The 19,009-nt window shown below is 36.4% G+C and overlaps 1 long non-coding RNA gene across 5 annotated transcripts in view; it reads left to right on the forward strand.

The window, feature by feature from the left end:
- Positions 1 to 19,009, forward strand: part of LOC309665574 — a 58,585-nt gene that overhangs the window by 5,789 nt on the left and 33,787 nt on the right. For 2 of the 5 annotated variants that reach the window (XR_014266513.1, XR_014266516.1), the window contains exon 4: positions 983 to 9,395. The exons of 2 other annotated variants lie outside the window; for them this stretch is intronic. This is a non-coding gene — a long non-coding RNA (uncharacterized lncRNA). Of the gene's footprint in view, positions 1 to 982; positions 9,396 to 19,009 lie in introns of those variants that run through there. One more of the 5 variants, XR_014266514.1, reaches the window with a different exon arrangement.

The following is a 19,009-nucleotide window of genomic DNA, read 5'->3' on the forward strand; positions in this document are numbered from 1 at the left end:
CATCTCCTTATCACTCCAATTCCTTGTTATAAATGGTAATTCTTTATATTTAACCTTCCATGTTCAAAATATTGTTTGATTTCTGTCTCTTGATTGGACCCTAACTGATACAGAATTGGTATCAGTAGTGATCCCAGGAGAGAAACACACAAAGAATTTGAGGATTGCCTTGGTCATGCCCTTTGGCTGGGTTCCTCTCCACTGAGAAGTGAGATGAGGGCATTAAAGTAATCAAACTGTCATCTGTGGTTGATCGTGATGACATGTCAACTGAAGCAAGAGATTGCCCAGCTGGATGCTGCACTTGACCATTATGGCAGTTAAGATGTCTCTAAGGACAATGGTATGGCATAGAGTCTTCTGAGTGTCCTTTAGCACTTATAGAAAGAAAATCACAAGCTCGTTTCTTTCAACTCTCAGCTCAAGTCACAGTCTAAGACCAGGAAGCTTCCATGATAACTATAAAAGAATCTTTTAGTTCTTTCAGACATAGGGGTGATATTGTCAAAAATCAAGCACAAAATTTTATTATATGGATTGCTGAACTGTAACAATAGTTGTATTCACAGTTCCATCAAATTTTTCACACGACAAACTAGCGGTTAACAGTGGCAGGGGCGGGTGGTATACAGGTGGGGGAGTGAGAGGTACAAACTATTGGGTGTAAGACTGGCTACAAGGATGTATTATACAACATGGGGAATATAGCCAATATTTTGTAATAACTGTAAATGGAGTGTAACCTTTAAAAATTGTATAAACATTTTTAAAAGGAAAAAACAGAAAAGAATGGGCAGAGAAGAAAGACCAGGGTTACAGAAAAAAACAAAGTGTACTAGGCAAAAAGAAAAAGTGTGCCAAGAAAGAAAAAGGGAAACCCAAAGTAGGATGCAGCCTGCATTTTTTAACATTATCATCATCATCATCATCATTATTACTAAAATAAAATGGCTAAATTTTTTTTTCATTTTTTACATAAAAGTTAAAGCATTGAATGAGAAAGAATGGGATCCTGAAAATTGGAATGGGGACAGCTGCTTGAACACAGATGAAGCGAATCATCTTGAAACTACAAGTCACTCTAAGCTACCTCTATTAAAGAAAGAAGTTTGCCCTCTGGAGACTAGCCTTCCTTTGCTTAAAAACTCTGTGATAACCTCACCGGGGAAGATGCCTTAAAACGGAATATTTATTCTCCACAAGACACACTATAACCACCCACTATTGCCCCTAGACCTAAAACTAGGGTTAAATCTCAGCATTCTCCATGGCGACAGGTACACACAGTGACCCAGGAAGAAATAGCTTACACACCAAGATAATTGCAAGACTTTACTAATCTATATCAGCAGAAATAGGAAGTATATTCTAAGAGTGTTAGATCTCGGAGGGTGAAATACAACACTAGGTTGAGCCAAATTAATGGATATAGTGCACTTAGTAGATTCCAGGCTTGATGTGTTAGTTCATGAAGCTGCAGGTAGCTCTCACAATTGATTGATTGGTCGACTGAAACTTGGACTCAACCATGGCCTACATTTAATACAGCTGAGATACCAGAGCTATCTACATCATGTCGATAAAGGAACCCAGGGGCCTAGGGAAATAGGTATGTTAAATGTATTGCGTGTTACCTGCACACCCACCCGTCCCCTTCAACGTTCCATGAGAAGGCCCAGAAGACACTCATTTCACTAAGGCATTGAGAAATACATGAGTGAGGGGAGCTCCCACATCCTTGTAAAGCTCTGTGTTGCTCTCATTTGTAGACCAGGCATGACTGAAGGGGATGCTGCCACTGAGATGAACTCCCTAGTTATAGTGCCATTTGGAAGACAGCACCCTGAAAGGATGAGAATCTGTTTCATAGGATGCAGTATATCCTTTGGATCAGAGACCATTATATGCAGAGGAATGTCAATTCTTAGCTCAACTGCAACAATACTTAATGTTCACCATTTACAATAATAATATTTGTGCTACTCACTATAATAGAGGACACAAAGAATAGTAAGATGTACTTGCCTTCAAGGGGTTTACAACTTAGGAGAAAATAAGACAAGCCCACAAATGACTGTAAGACAAAATAGAGTAAGGGCAGTATCCCAGGCCCTTCTGCAACCCAGCCAGTTTATGTCTCAGCCAAAAGCAGAAGAGGAAAGTGAGCGATTTGCTGTATTGAAGTGGGCTGGGGGCAATTTGCAAAAGGCAAACAGTAATTTGACTTGACTCTTCCTTTCCTCAGCTTTTTCCAACTTTTTCTCACATTTCCCCCAGATTATATGCTCATTAAAACCAATCCACTGCCTTTCCACAAGCCCAGCCGACACTGTAAGTTCAGAGAGGTCTAGCTATGCCACAGGAGATAAGATGGACCTCACACTACCAGGCATGCATGTCTACCTCCCCCTTCTTAAGGCCTGTTTTTCACTGTGCCATTCTTAAGGACAGCTTCATCCTTTTTCATTACACTCTCCACCATCCCTCCCATTTCGCTTCCAGTAACTGCAGCAATTTCTTTATGTTGGTAGTGGCTTCCTAATTAGCTGTGTTAAGATTCTGAGGCCAGATCTGGGATCAGCAGGATAACTGATTGATTTAACTGACATGGATAAGGAAAGGGAATGACAACTAAGTCAAGTACTTCAAATACTGTGCCCTAGAAACCCACTTCATTCATTCAAAGTATTTCACATTTCAAAGGTTTTGTACTTTTTATCTTATCTCGAAAAATACTGCCAAAAACGTGCATAGCAATTAAGTAGTTTCATAACTGGTCAATAGAAAAGGCCAAAGTTCTTGAGAAAAATCTTGTCTTCTTAGTTTCTTTCTTTGTGTCATGACTCCCTAGGGTTTGTAAACTAGGCTGAGTCTTTGAAACAGCAAACTAGCTTTGACTAAGAAAATTTGTTAAATTCCAGGCTTTAGAGAGTAATAGGACAGCTTCTTGAGTATAGTCTTTCTAACACTCATTCTTAAAGAATGCAGGATTTTATCTCTCTGAAGGAATTTATGTTTCACAACTTTGATGTTGCCCAGTGCAAAATGCTCAGCTCTGTTGCAAAAATTTGTATCTAAGATCATTCCAGAATGAAGACAAAGCAATTTAACATTAATAGAGTGCTTATTACAGATGTGGAGCGTGCTAGGTGTGTTTATGTAGTGATCTCTTTGAATCCCTTCAAGATAAACCCTGAGCCCTCACTTGCAAACTTTGCCTGTCCCATCCTTAGATGTTTTGTCTGTGCTTCTATGTGAAATCTGTTTCATTTACCACGTGATAATTATCTCTTGATAAGTCTGTGAGCTCCCTGAGGCTAGATATTATACCTTAAACAAATTTTTTATCACTATTGCCCAGCACAATCCCTTTTTCTTAATAACAATGAATATTATTGACTAAATGATAATACTCAATTTACAGAGAAGGTAAATGAGATAAGTAATTTGCCCAAGGTGACTCAGTTAATAATTGATAGAGCCGTTGATACGAAAGCCTCTGAATTTTATGGCATTTCCTATTTGTTTGTGTTTAACACCACTTCTAACTTCCGTATCTGTAGGATTTGGGGTAACCATCTATGTCCTTTTTCATGTATGCAATAGCAGACAGTAGAGTGTCTGGGAAAACTACAGGACAGAAATCTGGGCCAAATTGAGGAGATGTACCATGAGGTCAGCAAAAGCGTCACAGGGACAAAGTTCAGAAGTGATGGGGGGACATCACTCTTCAGACATCTGCTAGGAATCTCAGGTAGCCAAAAGCAGCATCCCTGATTAACTATAAACTTGCTCGTTAACTATGCAGAAAAACAGAGGAAAAAAACCACAGGAATTTCAGCATTGTACCTAATTATCTCTTATAGACTTTCCTCTGACATTTAATGATTAGCTATACCACAGGCATTTTCCTGCTAACTCCTCTGCCAAACTCAGTATTTTAATCTATTATATTTTATTGCACATATGACTAGAATCTCCTATAATTATTATACACTTGCAGCTTTTTATTTTGTGTCTATGAAAGTTATTCTTTGTTAACACAACCATTTTTATTCACTCTTATTCACTCTCACCCCAAATTGCAGCTTATAGAGTAACTCTTCAGGAAGGGAAATATTTGAGGCACTCTCCTTATAACCACCTGCGTTTGTGAGGATGCCAAGAAACCTATGAAAGAAAATAAGCTTAAAGAAGGAAAAGAAAACTCAGCATAAATTAATACTTTTTCTCAGATTCATGTGAGAGACGACGGTCTTCTTTGCTCCCCACCATTTATGTATTGGTTCTCCAGGGGTTTTTTGTTTTTTTGGTTTTTTTTCAAAATTCATTTAGAAACCTCCATTTTGGATAGGGAGTCTCATTTTGACTTATTGTCAATAGAAACCATTTTTCTTATTATTTCATAGGATTTTTTTAATCAGCTATGATTTTCTTTTATTTAAAACATTTTTTAACTTCATAAGAAATTCTAGTCTAATTTGTATAGCCTAACCATCCTAAGTTAGCAACTATCATTTTTTATTTCTTCTGATTTTCATTATATCTGTATGCATATTTATAATGAAATTCATATGTATATAGTTTTATAACGTTGTAATAGTATGCACACACAATTTTAGAAATTCCTTTTTCCACGTAAAAGTGTTTTTATAAATTCTTTTTATTTCTATTTGGTTATTTTTTATTTCTACATAGTCGTATTTATCAGTGCTGAAGTTTCAAAATGAAATACTATATCAACATGCCATAATTTTATTTAACCATTTCTCAAGTCTTAGATATGTGAGTTCACAGTTTTTCATTTTTAAAAATAATGCTTCTATAAACATCTTGGTTTGCTTAGCCCTTATACTTGAAATATATTCCCAGAAGAATGATTCGTAAGTCAAAGGATCTGAATTCTTGATATACATTGTCCATTATATTTTTAAATCAACTGAAAATAAATTTAAATATTTGGCATTATTTATTTTAACTTGCTTTAGTCCAGCTGTTAATATATTATATCATCAAACATTTTAAAATATGCTGAAAATATGTCATTTAGTTTATTTTGTTGCAAGTGATAATCAGCTAACCATCAAAAAGGCATGGCTGGATTCAGGAGTTCTCTTTCCCATTCTTCATTTATTTCCCAATGATATTATTGGTATCATTCCTTGTTGGGCTTTCTCCATAGTAGGAAAATGGCCACTGGAGATCTCAAGCCTAGTTATTTAAGACTATGGCTTCCATATATCAGATCTCATTGAAGGATTCTGATTATCCTTGCTTGACTCTAATGCCTACCCTGGATTAATCATTTTGTCCATGAAGACGTAGTACTGTACTTAGTTTGGCCCATCTTGGTCACATACTGACCCTGGGGGCGTGGGGAGCTGAAGGGCAAGGCACCGTGACTGACAGCCCTACTAGAACCATGGACTTGGAAAGAGGTGAGAGCCTTAGAGGGGCTATTGGCAGACAAAAACAACATATCCGTTTCTTATATTGTTTCTAAACTTCTTCATATCTAGAAATGTAAATGTAGAGTTGCCCCTCTTTAAGATTGTGAAGTAAGAAGTTTTACTTTCTTGCTCTCTTATCTCCCCTTTCTGCATCCTTCTCCTTTCCCCCAGACCTACCACCACTGTCCAGTGACCTAATGTTCTCTCTAATCTGTTTCCTATCAAAACCTACTTTAAGTTAACAGGAGTTGAAAAGAATCCAAAAAAATCAAATTAAAACCCAGGACTCAAATTACTGTCCTCCATAGAGTTGGTTAGTTTTTAATCGAGGACAATCATACAAGACTAAGAAAGGTAGAATTTGAAGGGGAAGGGGGACACTTGAGCACCTTCAAATACTCCCCTTCTACTAGGAATTCATTTTTTTCCCCTTTAGATTGCTAGTAATATCTTTAGTGAAAAGGATGTAAGAGATGAATAGAACCCAGGATCTCTAACTTGAATCCTGTCCAGTCAGCTAGATCCCCAGAGGAAATACACATGTAGAAGACAAGGCTAGCCAGTGCATGCTCTTTATTACTGTGAGGCTTTTGCCCAAACCCCACTATTTAACAAAGCAGACAAAAGTGGTCAAGAGCATAGGCTCTGGAATCAGCCCAACCTTTGCTCGAAAGTGGCTCTATCATTTATTACCTGGAGTCTTAGTACCTTGACTATAAAATGGGGATAGTAATTTCTACCTCATGGGGTGCTGTGAGGATTAAAAATAAATAAATAATGCATACAGACTGCTTAGTTCAGTGCCTGGCACAGAGTAAGCCCTTAATAAGTGAGAGTCATTTTATGATGATGAAGGATGAGAAGGAGGAAGAGGAGGAGGAGGAAGAGAGGAAAGGGAGGGGGAAGAGAACAGAAGAAAGAGGAAGGAGGAGGAGAAAGAAGAAGGCATCACCTTCTTACCTGAAAGGCCAAATCACATAGAAACCTCCTTTTCACTTGGCTGCAAGTTGGTCTTAGGACCTAAAATAATGGTCTTCAAAAATTGTTGTCCTTATACCTCCAAAATAATTTTTTAAACTATGAACCCTCTCATGCATTTTTAAGTTAACATCTAAAAGCTTTCATTCTGAGTTTAAATAGTTATGAAAGGATATTCCTGGCATTTTAAATACTGGCATTTTCAAATACAATTTTTATGTCACTTTTATCTACCCAGTTGTTAGTGTCATTCACTCTCTTAATGTCCAAGGTTCCCAAGCCTATACCAAGATATCAAATAATTATTAATTACATCTCTTTTTCTTTTACTTGGAAGCAACTTATTTAATCCACTAGACTCAGGAAGGGAAATTTTTAATTTGTTAATTTCAATATGTCTTTGCCATTACCATATGCTTAAAATATATTTTCATGAAAATCTCAGAGCTACAGATTTCACTCATTTATTTCATGGCACATATCTGTTATTTAATTTAATTACCAAAGCCAGCCCTTATTGCCAATCAGATGATTTTTTTCTATAGAAAAAAGACTAATATCCTTTTTAATTGATGTATACAGGCTAATGACGGGAAATGAATTGTGAGTATATGACATATACATACATACACATATGTCACATATCTATAGACAGTTGACCCTTGAACAACGTGGGTTTGGACTGCAGGTCCACTCACACGTGGACTTTTTTCAGTAACTGCGCACTACAATAATACATGATCCCCGATCCCTGGTTGGTTGAATCCAAGGGTGCGGAAGTGCAGATACTGAGGACCAATTGTAAAGTTATACGTGGATTTTCCACTCCGGGGGTGGGGGGCCTACACCCTAAACCACCCTCCCACCTTGTTCAAGGGTCAGTTGGACAATACATTCATAGTTTGGAGAACGAAGTCCCATACCAATAAAAGTAGGCTGTACTGCGTTTGGCTCTCCGGCCCCTTTCCTCTTTTTCTCCCCCCTTTCCTCTTAAACCTGCATCAAAGTCCAGCACGGTATCAATCTGACACTGAGATGATCAACTCAAAGAAAAGGACAAGAAACTGAGAAAACAACCCATTCCTGTACTAATGAGACACAAACGGTGTCTCATTTGTGTTGGACACCTACTTGGGCGGGTGGGGCTTCCCTTACAGGTCAGTATAGGCCAAAATGCCTACAACTGTGTGAAATATCAGTCACAGTGAACTGAAATTCAAAACTAAATTATATTTTCAACTACTGTCTAGGAATAAAAGGTACAATTTTAGTACTGCCAACATGTCATTTGATGTAATTCAATTTGATATTTTGCTATTAAGTCCATGAACCAACAGATTTCAGTTATTTCACGATCCTTCTCTCAGAAGGACACCTGGGGGAAAGGGACGATTTGATAATGCATGTCAAAATCTTAAAAGAGGACTGTAACTGGGAAGGGATGAGGATGTATTCTGGGGGGCCAGTAATGTTCTATTTCTTGACTTGGAGGGTGGTGGATACACTGTTGTTTATAACTGTTAAAGTATTCATGTAAGTATATTGCACAATTTCAGAACTCTTGCAAAATATACCTACTCAATTATTCACTTTAAATAGTTGCCCCCAAATTTAAACAAGATATAGGAATGATTTTAGCTCATTGTATATAACAGTAAAAAATGAAAACTAAAAATCTGATAGTGAAGGTTTGGGTAAATAAAGCATACTATAGACATACATTGGAACACTATGCAGCTTTTTGAAAAGTATGTATAGATAAGTACTGAAATAGAAGTTGTTCATACATAACGTGAAAAGCAAATTGCAAAAACTATGTTCAGGGCTTCCCACCAGGGAAGTCCCAACCAAAGTATTAATAGTGGAATTGGAGGAAACTTGCTGAAGCCTCTTAGATAGCCTCATCCACCAGAGGGCAGACAGCAGAAGCAAGAAGAACTATAGTCCTGCAGCCTGTGGAACAAAAACCACATTCACAGAAAGATAGACAAGATGAAAAGGCAGAGGGCTATGTACCAGATGAAGGAACAAGATAAAACCCCAGAAAAACAACTAAATGAAATGGAGATAGGCAACCTTCCAGAAAAAGAATTCAGAATAATAATAGTGAAGATGATCCAGGACCTCAGAAAAAGAATGGAGGCAATGACTGAGAAGATGCAAGAAATGTTTAACAAAGGCCTAGAAGAATTAAAGAACAAACAAACAGATGAACAATACAATAACTGAAATGAAAAATACACTAGAAGGAATCAATAGCAGAATAACTGAGGCAGAAGAATGGATAAGTGACCTGGAAGACAGAATGGTGGAATTCACTGCCATGGAACAGAATAAAGAAAAAAGAATGAAAAGAAATGAAGACAGCCTAAGAGACCTCTGGGACAACATTAAACATAACAACATTCACATTATTGGGGTCCCAGAAGGAGAAGAGAAAGAGAAAGGACCCAAGAAAATATTTGAAGAGATTATAGTCGAAAACTTCCCTAACATGGGAAAGGAAATAGCCACCCAAGTCCAGGAAGTGCAGAGAGTCGCATACAGGATAAACCCAAGGAGAAACACGCCGAGACACACAGTAATCAAACTGACAAAAATTAAAGACAAACAAAAACTATTGAAAGCAGCAAGGGAAAAACGACAAATAACATACAAGCGAACTCCCATAGGGTTAACAGCTGATTTCTCAGCAGAAACTCTACAAGCCAGAAGGGAGTGACATGACATATTTAAAGTGATGAAAGGGAAGAACTTACAACCAAGATTACTCTACCCGGCAAGGATCTCATTCAGATTCGATGGAGAAATCAAAAGCTTTACAGACAAGAAAAAGCTAAGAGAATTCAGCACCACCAAACCAGCTCTACAACAAAAGCTAAAGGAACTTCTCTAAGTGGGAAAAACAAGAGAAGAAAAGGACCTACAAAAACAAACCCATAACTATTAAGAAAATGGTAACAGGAACATACATATCGATAATTACCTTAAACATGGGTGGATTAAATGCTCCAACCAAAAGACTCAGGCTCGCTGAATGGATACAAAAACAAGACCCATATATATGCTGTCTACAAGAGACCCACTTCAGACCTAGGGACACATACAGACTGAAAATGAGGGGATGGAAAAAGATATTCCATGCAAATGGAAATCAAAAGAAAGTTGGAGTAGCAATACTCATATCAGGTAAAATAGACTTTAAAATAAAGAATGTTACAAGAGACAAGAAAGGACACTACATAATGATCAGGGATCAATCCAAGAAGAAGATATAACAATTATAAATATATATGCTCCCAACATAGGAGCACCTCGGTACATAAGGCAACTGCTAACAGCTATAAAAGAGGAAATCGACAGTAACACAAAAATAGTGGGGGACTTTAACACCTCACTTACAACAATGGAGAGATCATCCAAACAGAAAATTACTAAGGAAACACAAGCTTTAAATGACACAATAGACCAGATAGATTTAATTGATATTTATAGGACAGACATTCCATCCAAAAACAACAGATTACACTTTCTTCTCAAGTGCACACGGAACATTCTCCAGGATAGATCACATGTTGGATCACAAATCAAGCCTCAGTAAATTTAAGAAAATTGAAATCATATCAAGCACCTTTTCTGACCGCAATGCTATGAGATTAGAAATCAATTACAGGGGAAAAAACGTAAAAAACACAAACACATGGAGGCTAAACAATACGTTACTAAATAACCAAGACATCACTGAAGAAATCAAAGAGGAAATCAAAAAATACCTAGAGACAAATGACAATGAAAACACGATGATTCAAAACCTATGGGATGCAGCAAAAGCAGTTCTAAGAGGGAAGTTTATAGCAGTACAAGCCTACATCAAGAAACAAGAAAAACCTGAAATAAACAATCTAACCTTACACCTAAAGGAACTAGAGAAAGAAGAACAAACAAAACCCAAAGTTAGTAGAAGGAAAGAAATCATAAAGATCAGAGCAGAAATAAATGAAATAGAAACAAAGAAAACAATAGCAAAGATCAATAAAACTAAAAGCTGGTTCTTTGAGTAGATAAACAAAATTGGTAAACCACTAGCCAGACTCATCAAGAAAAAGAGGGAGAGGACTCAAATCAATAAAATTAGAAATGAAAAAGGAAGAGTTACAACAGACACTGCAGAAATACAAAGCATCCTAAGAGACTACTACAAGCAACTCTATGCCAATAAAATGGACAACCTGGAAGAAATGGACAAATTCTTAGAAAGGTATAACCTTCCAAGACTGAACCAGGAAGAAATAGAAAATATGAACAGACCAATCACAAGTAATGAAATTGAAACTGTGAATAAATCTCTTCCAACAAACAAAAGTCCAGGACCAGATGGCTTCACAGGTGAATTCTATCAAACATTTAGAGAAGAGCTAACACTCATCCTTCTCAAACTCTTCCAAAAAATTGCAGAGGAAGGAACACTCCCAAACACTTTCTATGAGGCTATCATTACCCTGATACCAAAACCAGACAAAGATACTACAAAAAAAGAACATTACACACCAATATCACTGATGGATATAAATACAAAAATCCTCAACAAAATACTAGCAAACAGAATCCAACAACACATTAAAAGGATCATACACCATAATCAAGTGGGATTTATCCCAGGGATGCAAGGATTCTTCAATATATGCAAATCAATCAATGTGATACACCATATTAACAAATTGAAGAAGAAAAACCATATGATCATCTCAATAGATGCAGAAAAAGCTTTTGACAAAATTCAACACCCATTTATGATAAAAACTCTCCAGAAAGGGGGCATAGAGGGAACCTACCTCAACATAATAAAGGCCATATACGACCAACCCACAGCCAACATCATTCTCAATGGTGAAAAACTGAAAGCATTTCCTCTAAGATCAGGAACAAGACAAGGTTGTCCACTCTCGCCACTATTATGCAACGTAGTTTTGGAAGTCCTAGCCATGGCAATCAGAGAAGAAAAAGAAATAAAAGGAATACAGATTGGAAAGGAAGAAGTTAAACTATCTCTGTTTGCAGATGACATGATACTATACATAGAGAATCCTAAGGATGCCACCAGAAAACTACTAGAGCTAATCAATGAATTTGGTAAAGTTTCAGGATACAAAATTAATGCACAGAAATCTCTTGCATTCCTATACACTAATGATGAAAAATCTGAAAGAGAAATTAAGGAAACACTCCCATTTACCATTGCAACAAAAACAATAAAATACCTAGGAATAAACCTACCTAGGGAGACAAAAGACCTGTATGCAGAAACCTATAAGACACTGATGAAAGAAATTAAAGATGATACAAACAGATGGAGAGATATACCATGTTCTTGGATTGGAAGAATCAATATTGTGAAAATGAGTATACTACCCAAAGCAATCTACAGATTCAATGCAATCCCTATCAAATTACCAATGGCATTTTTTACAGAACTAGACAAAATATCTTAAAATTTGTATGGAGACACAAAAGACCCCGAATAGCCAAAGCAGTCTTGAGGGGAAGAAACAGAGCTGGAGGAATCAGACTCCCTGACTTCAGACTATACTACAAAGCTACCGTAATCAAGACAATGTGGTACTGGAACAAAAACAGAAACGTAGATCAATGGAACAAGATAGAAAGCCCAGAGATAAACCCCATAACACCTATGGTCAACTAATCTATGACAAAGGAGGCAAGGATATACAATGGAGAAAAGACAGTCTCTTCAATAAGTGGTGCTGGGAAAACTGGACAGCTACATGTAAAAGAATGAGATTAGAACACTTCCTAACACCATACACAAAAATACACTCAAAAGGGGTTAGAGACCTAAATGTAAGACCAGACACTATAAAACTCTTAGGGGAAAACAGGAAGAACACTCTGACATAAATCACAGCAAGATCTTTTTTGATCCACCTCCTAGAGTAATGGAAATAAAAACAAAAATAGACAAATGGGACCTACTGAAAGTTAAAAGCTTTTGCACAGCAAAGGAAACTACAAACAAGACGAAAGGACCACCCTCAGAATGGGAGAAAATATTTGCAAACGAATCAATGGACAAAGGATTAATCTCCAAAATATATAAACAACTCATGCAGCTCAATATTAAAAAAACAAACAACCCAATCAAAAAATGGGCAGAAGACCTAAATCGACATTTCTCCAAAGAAGACATTCAGATGGCCAAGAAGCACATGAAAAGCTGCTCAACATCACTAATTATTAGAGAAATGCCAATCAAAACTACAGTGAGGTATCACCTCAAACCAGTTAGAATGGGCATCATCAGAAAATCTACAAACAACAAATGCTGTAGAGGGTGTGGAGAAAAGGGAACCCTCTTGCACCGTTGGTGGGAATGTAAATTGATACAGCCACTATGGAGAATAGTATGGAGGTTCCTTAAAAAACTAAAACTAGAATTACCATATGACCCAGCAATCCCACTACTGGGCATATACCCAGAGAAAACCATAGTTCAAAAAGACACATGCACCCCAGTGTTCATTGCAGCACTATTTACAATAGCCAGGTCATGGAAGCAACCTAAATGCCTATCGACAGACAAATGGATAAAGAAGATGTGGTAAATATATACAATGGAATATTACTCAGCCATAAAAAGGAACGAAATCGGGTCATTTGTAGAGATGTGGATGGATCTAGAGACTGTCATACAGAGTGAAGTAAATCAGAAAGAGAAAAACAAATATCGTATATTAACGCATATGTGTGGAACCTAGAAAAATGGTATAGATGAACCGTTTTGCAGGACAGAAATAGAGACACAGATGTAGAGAACAAACATATGGACACCAAGGGGGGAAAGTGGTGGGGGGGGAAGGGGGGGGTGCTCTGATGAACTGGGAGATTGGGATTGACATGTTTACACTAATATGTATAAAATGGATGACTAATAAGAACCTGCTATATAAAAAAATTAATTAATTAAAAATCAAAAAAAAAATAGTGGAATTGGAATTGTGGTGAGGGTTTTATTTCTTTTTGCTTACTTATATTTTCTAATTTTACTAAATGGACTTATTTTACTATATTGGTATGAAAAAAATTATTTTTAATTTTTAAAATCTCATACTTTGAGTCAGCAGAAATCCCTGTTGGCATTATTCTCAGTTTTGATCTTTTTAAGTTTTTAATAAAGTATGCATTTTACAAGGATGATCAGTTCTCTTCATAAGCCCTTATATTTTGAAATATTAATGTATTTTGTTTATTGACGATTGGGATGGAATCAGACATTTTCAAGTGTTAAGGTAATTTCATGTTTTAAGTTTTAATCTCTGTAAAGACTGTTTTCTGAAATGAAAATTGATACTGGAAAAAAGAAACCTACTTGATGTTTTTAAAAACTATAGTTTTAAAAAAACTAATTTTGGCAGGATTGGGTGATATTTTTCTTTATTTTTAAAAATTGCTTGTTCACAGGTTCTTCAGTCTTTTAGACCAAGGCCTAATTTAGGAGTGATATTCAAGTTATGAACATCTTTACTATTACATTATTAAATTTTCTTAGAGATACTTAGTGTCATATTTTCAAGAGGAAATACACTCATTTGTAAAACAGGAAACGGACAAAATGCACCGTGAAATGCACTATTGCTGCAGTTAACCACGTTAGCCACTGGGTGGCTCCACCTTTTCACTCCATTCACTATCTGGTGATGGAAGTTTCCAATGAAAACAGGAGATGAAGGAGGCTTTATTTAGGGAATGCTTAATTGGGAACTGATGCAGCATTTACATTCTAGACATTTTATTTAGAAACAGTTCTGCTCATGTATAGAATATTTTCTTGTGTTCTTTGATAACTGGGCATTTGACTTGCCAAGGAGGGGAAGGGAAAGCTGTATTTTTTTCCCTTTATATCGCATCATTTCCTATTCTAATTTTTTAATCAGAACCAAAAATTCTTCATTTATGACATCTTGTCTATTTTGATAGCTATTATTTTCAGAGTCCTATAATAAAATAACTCGAGGAAAAACAAGAAATTACCACTAGACAGGAATATCGTATGTTCGCCTTTTGGAAATGTAGAAAGCTACATTGCTGGTAGCTTCTATCTCTAAGAGATATCATTGTATTCTGGTAAGGGCTGGTGAATAGAAGAAAGAGATAAAAATAACCCACAAAGATGTAGAATTGGACTCTGGCTAAGGGATCTCTAAAGCTAACTCTCCCTGGGGTCACAGATCTACACTTTGGGACTGATCACAATTTAGAAACTTGACCTCAATTTATATTTCTAGATGCCATTACATTTGCATTTTGTGCATTTGTGATAAACTTTTTCTCCATCCTGACTTCTTTTATTCTAATTTTTCTACCCTAAACCTATTACTTCTGTGTTCTGGGTTCCTTTTGCAATCTCCTATCCCTATTTTTATCTTTTTTTTTTCCTGTCCCTTTTCATTTGCTAGGTTGAACGTATAATTTCTGAATGACAGTCATTGTTTTAAAAATTCTGCTTTAGCCCTGAATCATTCCATCAGAGGAAAGAAATTCCAGAAATCTAACAAATGGTTGAGAGATTGAGGTGCCCCTAAATGTGAATACAATTAAATACTTGAGCTAGTAATCACTGTTTTTTAATAAATTAGCTGTGTAACTAATTTCCTTATGTCCTTGGGGGAAACTAATGAATGGTGGAATCAGATGAAAAACATTTGAATTCAAACAACAGTGAATTAGAGAGAGAACATGTTTTTGATTCTAAACTATAAATAGAGTAACTAAAAACAGAACTTGGTGTAGATTACAGAACTCCAAGTGGGAAAGTAGAATTTAAGTATCAAATTCACCTTATCAGGAAAAGATACAGTCATGAGTTAGAGAATACATCATTTAGAATATATTCAAATAGGGAACTTCCCTGGCGGTCCAGTGGCTGAGACTCTGCGCTCCCAATGCAGGAGGCCCAGGTTCGATCCCTGGTCAGGGGACTAGATCCCACATGCCGCAAGCAACTGAAGGTCCCACATGCCGCAACTAAAAATCCCACAAGCTGCAGCGAAGATCCCACATGCTGCAACTAAGACCTGGCACAGCCAAATAAATATTTTTTTAAAATAATAATAAAATAAAATAAAATATGTTCAAGTAGATGAGTAAAAAGTAAGGTAGGGTCTTGGATCCTAAGTTAGAGAATTAAAATCATGGAATTCAGAGTTCTCTGCAGAAGGGGAGAGGAGTAAAGAATCTGACTGCTGATCGGGGAGAGAGGATGAATCTCAGCTATCCTCCTACCGGAAGACAAATCCACACAAAACCCTCCAAGCCCAGTCATGGGTCAAAGCCCTTTTCTGGCTATCACATACATCAATTGCACTATCTCTCCTGTCGAAAAAAGAGTATTTACAGAGTGTGGGAGCCAAACGGCAGCAGCCACTTCCACCCCAGAGGCTTCATTATCTCCCAAGGCTTCTGGGATTAGACTTAGGCTTTGTTCAATCAGGCTCTGCAGTGGCTGAGCTCCATGGAACACCAGTTTATATTTGAGTTACATAACTCTTGAATGGGGCTAAATCTTAATATTCTTCATCTATAAATAGACTTGTATAAAGATTTAGATTAAAAACTTATTTAAATATTCCTAAATGTCTAATGTATTGATACAGATATGTTATCCCCTCTTTCTGAAACTTGAGTCCATCATTTTTTCCTTTTTATTTTAATAATGAGGTGTTTCCAAAATACAGAAAACTATAAAGAATCATATAATGAACTTCCAGGTACCCAGTATCTAGCCAAGTTAATTTTTTTTTCTTTAACAATTTTTTTTAAGAAGTTTTATATATTTATTTTTGGCTTCGTTGGGTCTTCGTTGCTGCGCACGGACTTTCTCTAGTTCCCTTGAGCAGGGGCTACTCTTCGTTGCAGTGCACGGGCTTCTCATTGTTGTGGCTTTTCTTGTCGTGGAGCACGGTCTGTAGGCATGCAGGCTTCAGTAGTTATGGCACGTGGACTCAGTAGTTGTGGCTCGCGGGCTCTAGAGCGCAGGCTCAGTAGTTGCGGTGCACAGACTTGGTTGCTGTGAGGCATGTGGGATCTTCCTGGACCAGGGCTTGAACCTGTGTCCCCTGCATTGGCAGGTGGATTCTCAACCACTGTGCTACCAGAGAAGCCAAGCCATGTCAAATTTTAACATTTTCCTTATTTGCCTGATCTCTTTACCTAGAATTTTTTTAAAAAACATTTAAAACATTTCAGGTACAAATGAAATCCCTTGTAACATCTCTCCCGACCCCACTCCCCATCATCCTGCCCTAAAAGTAACCACTACCATGAATTTGGTGTTTATCATCCCATGTATGTTCTTATATTTTACAACGTAAGTATGTATTCCTAAACAAAAACAAACAAAAAATATATAGATAAATGAATGTTTTAACCTTTTATAAAAATAGCACCACACTGTGTGTGCCTTCTACAATTTGCTTTTTTTACTTAATCTCATATTTTTAAGATTTATCCATTTTGGTACATTCACCAACAGTCTTCACTTGTTTTAATTTAGACCCATAGCTCAGTTTTCTCTGCTTTTGCTTAAATTGTTGGACAGTTTGTCCATACAGAAATTTACCATCTAGTGGAAAGAGTGAAGAATTTTTTGAAACAGACAATTTTTTTGAAACATAGCCATGATTTTAATCCCATCTGTTTACCATGGAGAAACTAGGGAAAAAATGTATATTTTCACACTTTCTCATGTAGTTTTTAAAGATGACCTGAGCTATTCAAGTAATTTCCCAACAGTTCTTCTATTTGTTATGAAGACCAATAAATACATCACTGAGCTGTTTGACTTGGATAAGGTGGAGAGATCTCATCCTAGGAATTAGTGAGTGGTCCTACAGTCTAGTCCTGACTCTGGTATCTTTGGCAATTTATTTAATTTCTCTGGACTCTAGTTTTCCTCATAGATAAAATGAATCAGTTGGACCAGAGCATCTTGGTGCTAATTTTCAATGATCTATGGAATATTTAAATAAAAATTATAAAGGCTTAAAATTTAAGTCACATGCTTCACTAGAATTTCATTTTCTGTATGAAATAAATTTTTATTACAATACTTTGATAAGGAAAGTACATAATGTATGAATACCCATTCTTTAAGGACATGGACTATATTTAACTATTTAAATTCGTATATATGTATATAGTTATAATTTTGCCTTCATAACACATTTTGTTCACATCTATAATCTATTTACTTCTGAGTCCTTGGTGATAGCCCCTATCCCAATTATGACATTGCTCTTATGGGGAAATAGGATCCACTTCCATGATCCATTTCATCATGTGGATTCAGGAGCACATTGTAGGGACTCTCTACGTAGGCAAATTATAAGGACTATGGATGTGAGCATATGGTGTTAGAATCACCCTCAGATTATTTGGCAGTTTGGTTTAGTATTCCTGGGCCCTTCAGATACAAGGATAGGGCTCTTTTATTAAAGCTGCAATCTGCAGAATCCTCCCTCGATTTTTTTATCAGAAAAGTAAAACCATTCATTTTAGAGGATTTCTAAATTCCTAATTGCAGATATAAATAACTATCGGTTTGGAAAATGGCTGAGTGTAATCAAAAATATAATCTTCCTTATAACATTGGAAGCTTTGTAGTAACCAGAGATGCTGCCCCTTGTACCTCCCTCATCCTCCTACTCCTGTTAGTAACTCCTGTCCGCAATTCAAAAGAGGCAATAGGAAATCCTTTTAAACCATCATTTACCTTGAAGTAAACTTAAAAGTGTGATCAGGAATAGAAAAAATATAGGTGCTTAAAAGCTGTGAAAGTAAATTTTGATGATTGCCCAAGTATCTAGTAGCTTTTTTGTCAATACTCTGCTTAAAAAATATAAATTTACATGAATAATGAATTATTATGATGATTTGCCTTTGAACAGCCTGTTTTCCCCTAATTTATTGCTATGGGGAATTGCACTATTTTGCCTTATTTCAGAAAAAAAAACCATCTACTTTTGTGGAAAACCATCCTCATCCTGTAACCTTTTAGTCCATTTTTTCTCAAGATTTTTGAACTCGTAAGCACCAATTATATCATCTCTTGGGGATATGATAAAATTATGTTAAAAACTCACATTAAAGCTATAGACTTCCATTAGTGCTCTGTATAACAGCCTTATCCCCACAGGCTTTGCAAATTATATTTAAGGAATTAGGGAACTTCCTTTCTTAATTTTATTCTCATTAATTCTTCTAGGAAATTTATTCATTAAATAGGATGGGTTGTTAAACTATGTCCATTAAGTGTGTAAGGCATGTTACTAGTCAAATGTCAGGGCTCTGAGTAGGTAAGAGTTCATGATCAAGTATAGCTTTCTTAATACTCACGATCTTGTTCTCACATTCCCCACCACCAAAGTCTTTCATTTCACTGCTATTTGTTCTTACTTGCTCCTACTAGTAACTCCACTTAGATCCTCTCATCCCACCTCCTTTCCCATAACTCTTTCCTCACAGTAAGTTTCATTTTTCCCACTTACATTTAGTCACATCTGCTCTGA

The sequence above is a fragment of the Balaenoptera physalus genome (assembly GCF_965194825.1).
Source record: "Balaenoptera physalus genome assembly, chromosome: 8".
Classification (NCBI taxonomy): Eukaryota; Metazoa; Chordata; class Mammalia; order Artiodactyla; family Balaenopteridae; genus Balaenoptera; species Balaenoptera physalus.